Source organism: Aulostomus chinensis, chromosome 1 (assembly GCF_037954235.1).
Source record: "Aulostomus chinensis isolate RoL2024-O1b breed Wild chromosome 1, RoL_Achi_v1.0, whole genome shotgun sequence".
Taxonomy (NCBI): domain Eukaryota; kingdom Metazoa; phylum Chordata; class Actinopteri; order Syngnathiformes; family Aulostomidae; genus Aulostomus; species Aulostomus chinensis.
The window spans coordinates 51373249-51383977 of NC_141320.1; the positions used below are offsets into that span (position 1 = coordinate 51373249).

Here is a 10729-nt window from a genome sequence, read left to right on the forward strand (position 1 = left end):
TGGAAAGTCCTGAGGCTCCTCCCACTCTGAAGCAGGCAGTTGCTCCCAGCCAGCCCACACTTTCACTCTCTGGTGTAGGAGTGAAGAACAAAGTCAGAATCAAGAACCATCTCTCTTTCATTGGGGCTCCTTTCTCCTTGTTCTGATCCAGAAACTCAACAGCTTCTATCATTGATTTGACAGGAAATGTTGATGACACACTGGGATTTTTGTTCTCCTGCTGTCACTGTCAAGTGCAGCTTAACATGAGAGGTAGCAGGATCATTCATGTGTTCATGTTTCCAGCTGACAAGGAGGAAACCTGGGAGGACTTCAGTGACTTTGATCACTGGTTCTCACTTCATCTTCTCAGTATAAAGTTCAAAGCGAGCCGGCCAGGAATTGAACCTAGAATCTTCTGATCCGTAGTCAGACGCGTTATCCATTGCGCCACCAGCCCTGTGAAGAAGCGGCTGTGTTCATGTGTGCTTGCTGTTACAGAAAATCCCAACAAGGTGGTGGCATTTTCAGGGGACACAATGGTGCAGTGGTCAGCACTGTGGCCTCCCAGCAAGAAGGTTCAGCTCTCCTCCTATTTGGTTGCTAGGAACCTGAATCAGTCCTCAGTGGAGCGGTGCTGCTGAGGCTGAGTGAGGCTGAGTGAGGGACTGAGCAGGAGCCAGCAGGTCCAAGCAGGTTCAGGCAAACTCCCCTCAGTCCACCAACATCAAAGCAGAGGAATTGAGTTCATCTAACAAAATGATTCATATCATCTCCTCTTGGAATGTTCTGGAACTACAAGTACACTTAAAATGGCCGACTTATGACAACAGAAGGAACTTTGAAGTAGATTTGATTTATTTAAGTCAGTGACAGTCATTTTTTCAAGAATTTAGTTCAGGTAACTTGATTGTTTTACGAAGATGAGCTTTAATGTTATACCATTGAAAAAAGACCTTCATGTATTTATGATGACATCACCAATAGGAGCCTTCAGTCTGTCAGGGGGTAGAGTTCAGTCACCACCAATGACATCAGAGTCAGAGTTCAGAGATCAAACACAGACATTAAAGTCTCACATTAAAGCCTCTCTTATTAAAAAAATTAAAGTGTTATATCTTTGAAAATATACTGCAATACATGAAATATTATATTTCCATGAATGGTAACCTCGTTCTTATATTCTTTAATATACTGCAATAGTAATGGACCCTCTATGACACTGTAGTGATGAATCTATCAAGGAGTACAAATGATTATAATCTGAGAATTTTGAAGTCAAGTTTGAGATCAGTTTGATCCTCTCTCTCCCTCCCCCCTCTCTCTCCCTGTCTCCCCCCCTCTCCCTCTCTCTCTCTGTCCCCCCCTCCCTCTATCTCTCTCTCCCCCCCTCTCTCTGTCTCCCTCTCTCTCTCTCAGGAGCTTTTAAATGAATATTTTAATAAAACAGAACAGGAGACTGAAGAGTGATCACTCAAACCCACAAGCTGAATGGGACATCTCTTAAAAATATTGAACCACTGAGTAAAACCATAGAAGCGCTCCTGTCTAGTCGGTGCTAACAAGTTAGCTGTTGCGTGAGTCCAGCTGTGCTGTCTAGGAATCCTGGTCAAAAGCCTCCACACATCAAACAGCTGGTGTGTTGGTGGATCTGTGGATCCTGCTGGAAGAAGCAGGGTGGAGCTCTGAATGGTTCCTGTCTCAAAGAGCTCCTCTGTGCAGCTCCCATCAGCTCCTAAAAACAGGAAACCAGCAGATTCACTGTTGAACGGTGGCATTAAAATGTCTCAAAAGCTGTCCTGTCCACCATTTGTTGGTGCAAAGACATTTAAAAACACCAGTTGAACATTTTCCAAAGTTGCTCTCACCTTCTTTCAAACACCTGGAATGATTTCCTCCAAACCAAAAGAAACTGGTAAAAAAAACAACAAAAACTCCTGGAGAATCAAACTCCACCCTCTGCTCCAACTGGACTTGGGACTTCAAATGACCCCCATTAAAAGCCTGCCTGCATCCCCATTCACTGACTGTTGTGCTGTGGGTCTCCTGGACAAACATGGCAGGATCCTCTTGATCTCCAGGAGAATAAAAGAGGGAACCCTAGAAAACAAGTCAGCGTGAAAGAGGAGCAGATTTTAAAACTCCTCATCATTTCCACCTCCAGGAGTGAAGCCTCCCGGGACCCAAGAGGCTCCAGCTGGCAGAGCTCTCACTGGTTTCTCCACCACCTCGCTAACCTGAGGTGGAGCATCTGAGAACCAAACAGTGACCCCCTTCACTCCAGAGCCGACTCCACAAACTCTGAGCCCCCACTTTACCCACAGCCAGCAGGCCTCCTCAACACTGCATGACACACGACGACTAAATTTAAGACTTCTCATCCAGAGATCAGTCACAGGTGTCTGCTGTGGAGGGTCAGTCTGTCCGTCCACATTCAGATCATTAACACAGCGACTCCTAAGCACCAGCAGAGCCTGTTCATCGTCCCTGGGTGGGCTCGAACCACCAGCCTCTCGGTTAACAGCCGAGCGCGCTGACCGATTGCGCCACAGAGACTCTGAGTCTCCTGCTTTTCATGAAGAGTTTTCAGGCTAAATTCAGTGTGTGAGGTCCACACTGCACATTTGAGGGACCATGAAGGACAGAGGAGAGTCTGACTGTCATAATGAAAGCCTTCAGCACTAGAACTGAAACAGCCCCACCATCTTAACCCCCCCAGACCAAACAGGCTTCATCAGAAACAGACCCCCCTCCTAGAACATCCAGAGATCATCAGTCTGATTAATAGAACATGACAAACAATCAAGAACTTGTTATTGTTTGATCAGAAGCTGAAACAATGTTTCTATGTTTGTCTGTTCTGGTCTGAATGAAAGAGGAGGTTTTCTTGGTCATGTGACGTGGATGAGAGTTCAACTAGAACTTCCTGATTCAACAGGATTTGAGTTTGTTGGGATTTTGTCAAAGACACCAACCAAACCTCTGAGTGGTGCAGATGTCTCCTGCCTCCTCAGAGCAGACTGGAGCTCAGCCTCACTCACCTGTGGGAGCCCCAGCAGAGCCACCGTGTGATGGAGTTTCAGTTTAGGATCCAAGGTCCTGGATTGAGTTGGTGTTTTGTGTGTTTTTAGGCCTCCTGGCACCGATGAATGAATGAACCATTGTTCCAGAGGGAGCTGGTGTCAGGTCAGTCCCTGTTTCTACAAGACCTCCTGCTGCAGAGCCAAACTGGGAAACATTTGAAACTCAAAATCCTGTTCTTGTCACAATCCTGCTCTCCTAAATCAAGGACTGTTCAGTCAATGGTAGAGCAGAGAGGTGCAGAGGAAGAGAGCTGGGACCAAAACCAGAGGTTGATGGATCAAAACCATCCTCTGCTAGAAGAAGAAAAATAAAATGAACCTGCATCTTTAGAAATGTGTGTCTGTTAAAAAGAGGTTCGTAAGGAGTTTTTCTTCCTCCAGAATCACCAACCATTGTGAGAGTTAACAACAGTCCACTTTCTGACTGAAGCAAAAGTTTACTTCAAAAGGTTTTTCTGATTCAACATAGCAGCTAAATTTCCATTTCTCCACTGATTATTTGTTAAGGTTCGTGGGGGGTGGAGCCTATCACAGCTGACATTGGTCGAGGGGCGGGGTTCACCCTGGACAGGTGATCAGTCCATCACAGGACCAACACATAGAGACAGACAACCATTCACACTCACAGTCACACCTACAGTCAATTTAGAGTATCAATCAGCCTCGTCCCCTCTTGATGTCTTTGGACTGTGGGAGGAAGCTGGAGTACCAGAGAGAACCCACACAGGAACAGGGAGAACATGGAGACTCACACAGAAAGATCCTGTGCTCCAGCTGGGACTAGAACCTGGAACCTTCTTGCTGTGAGGAGACAGTGCTGACCACTGCACCACCGTGCTGGATTTTCTGTAACATCAAGTACATCTGAACTGGCACTTGACAGTGACAGCAGGAGAACAAAAATCCCAGTGTGTCATCAACATTTCCTGTCAAATCAATGATAGAAGCTGTTGAATTTCTGGATCAGAACAAGGAGAAAGGAGCCCCAATGAAAGAGAGATGGTTCTTGATTCTGATTTTGTTCTTCACTCCTACACCAGAGAGTGAAAGTGTGGGCTGGCTGGGAGCAACTGCCTGCTTCAGAGTGGGAGGAGCCTCAGGACTTTCCAGTGAGAGCTGCAAACTTCCACCAGCGCCCAGTGCCAGCAGGTCTTCATGATGGAGCTGAGAAGAACACAACAACACCAGAGCACTGGAGAATTACTGTGTTCTCTTTTGGTGTCCCAGTGTTAATTTGAGGATCTAAACCTGATATTTAGAAAATCAGACAGCACAAAAAAAGAAAATGCCACCACATCATTGAAATTTTCTGTTATACAAATGAACGTGTTGACTCTTTTTGTATAAGCCCTGCCACTGAGGTCACCAACATGAGCTGGAGTTGGGAATCTTGAACTGAACCTGGTATCACAGCGACCCCTGCTGCTGCAAAATGGAAATGCAACACTGAACCAAGTACAGGATTGGAGGGAGACTGATGGTCGCTGTTTGGGTTTTTGAAGAACAAGGAGGGTGTGGCTTCAAGCTGGATTCTCAGAGACGATTTCCTCTGCTACTCTTACGTCCAGTTCTGTCAACATGCAGACATCTTTCTCGTTTCTGCGTACTTCAGGTGACAGCAGAGCTGCTGAGATGGCTGGTTGCTGCTCGAGGAAACGGTCCAGCATCTCCAGTGAGCTATTCCAACGTGTCACCACGTCAATCACCATCTTGTGCTCAGGAAGCTCCAGCACCCTTTGCTTCTCTCTGAGGATGCGGCTCGCCGTAGAGCTACGATGAAAAAATGCAGCGATGCGTCTGACTCTGCCGAGCAAGCGTGCAGCTGTAGGGACTTAAATTAAGAAGGTGTGCAAAGCAACCAATGTGCAACAAGCCCGTCATCTCCGCAGCGCGGACAATATTTGCTGCTGAGTTTTCTCGCTGTGTGGCTGGTTTCCACGTCTCTGGTTTGAAGAACATGGCATGCGAGGATCCAGTCGCTAATGTAGTGAGCTGTAATGGTCAGATATGAATGATGATGTCATCAGGGCTTTGACAGTAGCTAGAATTCTGTCTTTGATCTCAGGAGGACATGAAAGAAACACAATTGAGGAAAGTAGAAGAGAGCATGGCAGCATGGTGGTGCAGTGGTGAGCACTGTGGCCTCACAGCAAGAAGGTTCTGGGTTTGAGTCCAGGCTCGGGTGCAGAATCTTTCTGTGTAGAGCCTGCATGTTCTCCCCATGAATGCGTGAGTTCTCTCCGGGTACTCCGGTTCCTTCCCACCGTCCAAAGACGTGTAATTTGGGACGAGGCTGATTGGACACTCTAAATTGACCGTAGGTATGAATGGTTGTTTGTCTCTGTATGTTGGCCCTGTGATGGACTGGTGACCTGTCCAGGGTGAACCCTACCTCTGGCCCGTAGATGCTCGGATAGGCTCCAGACCCCTCGACCATCAATGTGGGTCTTTTGTTAATTGCATGCCACATGAAATTATTGTTGGTCAGTTTTCTAGCGACTGTCTCACAGTGGCAAGACAAGAACAAAAAATGAACAAAAATGACTGTCACTGACTTAAATAAATCAAATCTACTTCAAAGTTCCTTCTGTTGTCATAAGTCGGCCATTTTAAGTGTACTTGTAGTTCCAGAACATTCCAAGAGGAGATGATATGAATCATTTTGTTAGATGAACTCAATTCCTCTGCTTTGATGTTGGTGGACTGAGGGGAGTTTGCCTGAACCTGCTTGGACCTGCTGGCTCCTGCTCAGTCCCTCACTCAGCCTCACTCAGCCTCAGCAGCACCGCTCCACTGAGGACTGATTCAGGTTCCTAGCAACCAAATAGGAGGAGAGCTGAACCTTCTTGCTGGGAGGCCACAGTGCTGACCACTGCACCATTGTGTCCCCTGAAAATGCCACCACCTTGTTGGGATTTTCTGTAACAGCAAGCACACATGAACACAACCGCTTCTTCACAGGGCTGGTGGCGCAATGGATAACGCGTCTGACTACGGATCAGAAGATTCTAGGTTCAACTCCTGGCCAGCTCGCTTTGAACTTTATACTGAGAAGATGAAGTGAGAACCAGTGATCAAAGTCACTGAAGTCCTCCCAGGTTTCCTCCTTGTCTGCTGGAAACATGAACACATGAACGATCCTGCTACCTCTCATGTTAAGCTGCACTTGACAGTGACAGCAGGAGAACAAAAATCCCAGTGTGTCATCAACATTTCCTGTCAAATCAATGATAGAAGCTGTTGAATTTCTGGATAAGAACAAGGAGAAAGGAGCCCCAATGAAAGAGAGATGGTTCTTGATTCTGATTTTGTTCTTCACTCCTACACCAGAGAGTGAAAGTGTGGGCTGGCTGGGAGCAACTGCCTGCTTCAGAGTGGGAGGAGCCTCAGGACTTTCCAGTGAGAGCTGCAAACTTCCACCAGCTCCCAGTGCCAGCAGGTCTTCATGATGGAGCTGAGAAGAACACAACAACACCAGAGCACTGGAGAGGAGCACAACACTTCTTTGCTTCCGTGCCTCTCTCATGTCTGTCTGTCCATCTGGAGCTGGGGGGAAGAGCTTCACATGTTTTTTCTTTTTTTAAAAAGGGAATGACATGACTTCCTCTGTATGTTAGAATATGAACTACTAAAAATGTTCATCCACAGTTTAAAGTTAGAATTAAACTGAAAATACAAAACTCTTCCCTCTTCAATCCTGTCACTCAGTGTTGTAAACTGTTTCAAACAAATTCTACTGTTCAACAGTTCAAGTGTTTCCAATGAAGCTGAATGTTCTCCTCTTCTTTCCTCAGTTGTGTTTCTTTCATGTCCTCCTGACATCAAAGACAGAATTCTAGGTACAAATAAAGACACCATCAAAGCCCTGATGACATCATCATCAATTCTGACTTTGATCTGTGTCTGTCCAGCTTGTCCTGAGTGGATCCAAAAGTTTCCCATGGGTGACTCTGTCATGGTCTCTCTCCTGCTGCCTGCAACTCTCAGAGTGCTACTACTGGTTTCTCTCCATCGTCCCTGTTGCTAGGCAGAGCACTGGTGAGGACTGAGGCCAGTGATGTCATCACCTCCAGCTGAGACCTGCCAGGTGGTCCTCCTTCATTCAACTCTGCTGCCTCTGCCACTGCCCTGACTGGTGAGGCTGACAGCAGGTTCTCTCTCATCTAAACTCTTTGTTTACAATGGAGGCTGAAATCCTTGTGATTGGTGGTTCAATCATCAGGTCTGTTGAACTCCCAGGTGCCATCACCTGCTGTCTTCCTGGTGCCAAAGTTGTGGACATTATTGAACGTCTCCAGGACTCATCGATCTCCCCCCCCTCAGCTCACATCCTGATTATACAGGTGTGTGTGAATGACATCACGAAGAGGCAGCCAATCATACTTCATGACCAGCTTGAGTCTCTTGCTAGTTCAAATCAGAGTCTGGGTAAATTCTGTGTTTTTTCTGGCTCCATCTCTGCTCCTTCCAGAAGCAGGGAGCATTTCAGCCTCTTTCCAGTCTGCATGAATGCTGAAAGGCTTCTGTACTGTTTGGCTTTGCTGTTCCCTGCAGCTTGGACATCAGATTAGAACGAACCACACTCACTAACTCACCTGTTCTTAACCACTGAGAGCTGATTGGGTTAAACATGGAAAAATACTGACTCACTATGAGGATGTTCTCCTGCCCTGTGTGGGTGGAGCCAAGAGAGTAAAAAGACTGAGACCCAGAAATCAGGGCTTCTTCTCCTCCAGCTTAAGGTGGTTAGACTGAAGTCTCAGCTCTGACTCTGGATCTGTTCTCTGTGTGCCAACATAAATGTGATTGGACCAGAGAAGTTGATGAGGATTTTGTTAACCTGAACCATGATAGAAAATTGTTTTAGTTTATTTGACAGCTGATTGAAGACGTGGGTCAAAACTGACCGTTACCATAGAGATGGGAACATGAAGCTGACACAAGAGGAAGGTTCCAGCTCTGAAAAAGGAGTCTGCAACCATTAACAGGAATGAGCGGAAGACAATGGATGAATGGATGGATGTTTGTGAAAATTAAAACCAGACAACCACTGTAGTCCCTCCTACATGATAAGCGCCATAATTTTTCTCACTCATGTCTTTTTCTTAGACTGGTTCCATGGTGTAATGGTTAGCACTCTGGACTTTGAATCCAGTGATCCGAGTTCAAATCTCGGTGGAACCTCCAGCAGGTCTCTGACGGACTTTGAAAGAGGAATTGGATTTTTCTATGGCCAACTCCTGCTACTTGGCTGTGGCTGGTTGGGAGGAGGCTCAGGCCCTAACAACGCTGCCACCACCTTCAATTAAGACCTCAGTTTTGTCCTGGTTGAGCTGGAGAAAGTTCTCTGTCACCATGACAGGTAAATGGACATCAACTGGTCCTGAGTCATCAGGAGACACGGCGATGTGAAAAGGAAAGAATCGCTGCAAGCTTGACAAATAACTGGCACAAACCAGGTTCAAGCCTGGACTTTGGACACTGGTATCTCCCATCAACTCCTAATCTAGCATCTCTGCTGAGGGTCCAACTATTTTACAGAACATTTGAGCATCACAACACTTAGCAGGACCTTCAAGTTGGATTCTCAGAGACTATTTCCCCAACCACTACATTGGCATCTACACTGCCCAGATAGCAGGAGTCTTTGGGCCAGATCCGTTTGAAAGCTTCCTGATCCGGCTGTGGTGCACACATGACGGTTGTGGCCCACACATGAAATTCAGGTTTTAACCCGAAAGCGCCAAAATCCAAGGTGAAATGAAAATGTGTGGAACTAACTGGATTCGGTCCGAACATCCGAAGGTGCCAAATACTAAAGTAAAATCAGAACTGGACCAATCCTGGGTCTGGTGTGGTGCTGATCTGCAATCGGGATGCGGGCCGTTTTTGGGCCATCGTGCGTCGAGACACTGTTTGTGTTCAAAGTTAAAGTCCCACAATAAGAAGTAGCTGAATCTGACAGGTGAAGGTTTGGAACTACAAGATGGTGATGTTTCCTTGACTTGATGCTCTGACTGTCAGGGTGGATGACAGCTTCTTCTGCTGCTGCATCTGAGTGGCTAAGATTTGTGTCCAACCAGATCAACGTAAAGAGCTTCAACAGACAAACTGTCCAGTTTAACAACAAATACCAGTCAGTAGGGCTGAGTATCGATTCAGATTTTCCTAATCGATTTGATTCGATTTTCCGAGGTCCGATTCAATTCAATTCACGATTCAATTCGATATCCATTTATTTATTTATTTAAACCTGACCAAGTGACTGACAACACAAAAAAATGAATGAATATAAATCAAATTAAAATAAATTACAAGATAGACAATGTAAATTATGTATATGTATATATACAATGTATATTATTCAAGTATCTCCAAAGATGACACACATAAACAGGACACTCTCTTAGCTACAACTGTCTCACAGCTTCTGTGCAATAACACTACAATGGTTGTGACAACTGCATCAGAACAGAATTAACAGCCATCTGTTGACTCAAATAAATATAGGCAAATTAAAATAGCGCCAATATCTCCATTTTTTGGAACATGGTCTGTATATTTGAAACATACAATGTAAACTGAAAAACACCATCAGACAAGTGGTGACATTCCATCTTGTTTTCCAGGCATTCTGAACTTCCTGTTTGGGTTTGGTTTGTTTTTCATTCATGCAAAAAAGAAAAGTATTTACAAGTCTAAACAGCTCTGAATTACTCCTTAAAGGGTTTTCTTGACACACGAATGAAAAAGATCTTGTAAACTTCTGAACAATAATCACAAACCTAAGTCCATAAAACTTCAAGACCTGTCATCCCTTTTCTTACTTGTTGGAGAGAGTAAGATTTTTCTGCATGAAAAGGAGTTGATCAACATGTTGAGGAGTAAGGCAGCTCCTTTTTGCCGTCACAACATCCCCAGTGGTGGAAAAAACCCGCTCGGACGGGACACTGGTACCAGGTACACAAAGGTACTGTTTTGCTTGGTGGGCCAATAGGGGATCCTGCTTTGCATGTGTTCTCCACCAGTTGAGAGGATTCTCAGAGAGTGGAATGGGTGTTACTTCCCTGTATATTTTGATTTCCTCCTGGGCCTTTTCAAATACAGTTTTCTGTGTAACTGTGTCTTTCCGCATGTAGGCTGACCCTAGGAGAGACATCAGTGCTGAGGATTCCTTTGGTCTCTTTGGTGGAGCAACATCTTCAATGGGATCAGGCACAGCTTCTTCTTTTCCACCAAAAGCAGATGTTTGCTGTTTGAAAATAGCAAGAAAATGATCTGGAAAGTCACTTGGAACACAATTCAGAATGCAACTGCTTAATATTAAAATAATGAAGACAAATTAAATTTGAGTTGAATACAGTAAAGTACAAAAACTGTAGGAAATAAGGTTTTTTTTGTGTCAATAACTTACATTAGATGCCTCCGCCTGTGCCACAACAGAAGCTTCAGTCACCAGTCGGGAGAATGTGTGGTTCCGGGCCTCATCAGACAAGAAAGGCAGAGCCTTGAAACGAGGGTCTGACGCTGAAGCAACATAGAGCCTGTCCTTCAAGGCACGAACCTTGAAAAGATATATTTGATCACTTAAATATAATTTAATTGGAAATGAATGTGCATGAATGCACACGCATTCACCTACATACTTTTTAAGCTTACCTTGAATT

General features: G+C 45.3%; 4 non-coding genes across 4 annotated transcripts; 2 read left to right on the forward strand and 2 right to left on the reverse strand.

The window, feature by feature from the left end:
• Nucleotides 1–366: 366 nt before the first annotated feature.
• On the reverse strand, nt 367–439 carry trnar-acg (transfer RNA arginine (anticodon ACG)). The gene has a single exon. It is a non-coding gene; the product is annotated as a tRNA-Arg (tRNA).
• A 2022-nt stretch (nt 440–2461) lies between these two features.
• On the reverse strand, nt 2462–2535 carry trnan-guu (transfer RNA asparagine (anticodon GUU)). The gene has a single exon. It is a non-coding gene; the product is annotated as a tRNA-Asn (tRNA).
• A 3487-nt stretch (nt 2536–6022) lies between these two features.
• Nucleotides 6023–6095, forward strand: trnar-acg (transfer RNA arginine (anticodon ACG)). The gene has a single exon. It is a non-coding gene; the product is annotated as a tRNA-Arg (tRNA).
• Nucleotides 6096–8174: 2079 nt separating this feature from the next.
• trnaq-uug (transfer RNA glutamine (anticodon UUG)) lies at nt 8175–8246 on the forward strand. The gene has a single exon. It is a non-coding gene; the product is annotated as a tRNA-Gln (tRNA).
• The last annotated feature ends 2483 nt before the right edge of the window (nt 8247–10729 follow it).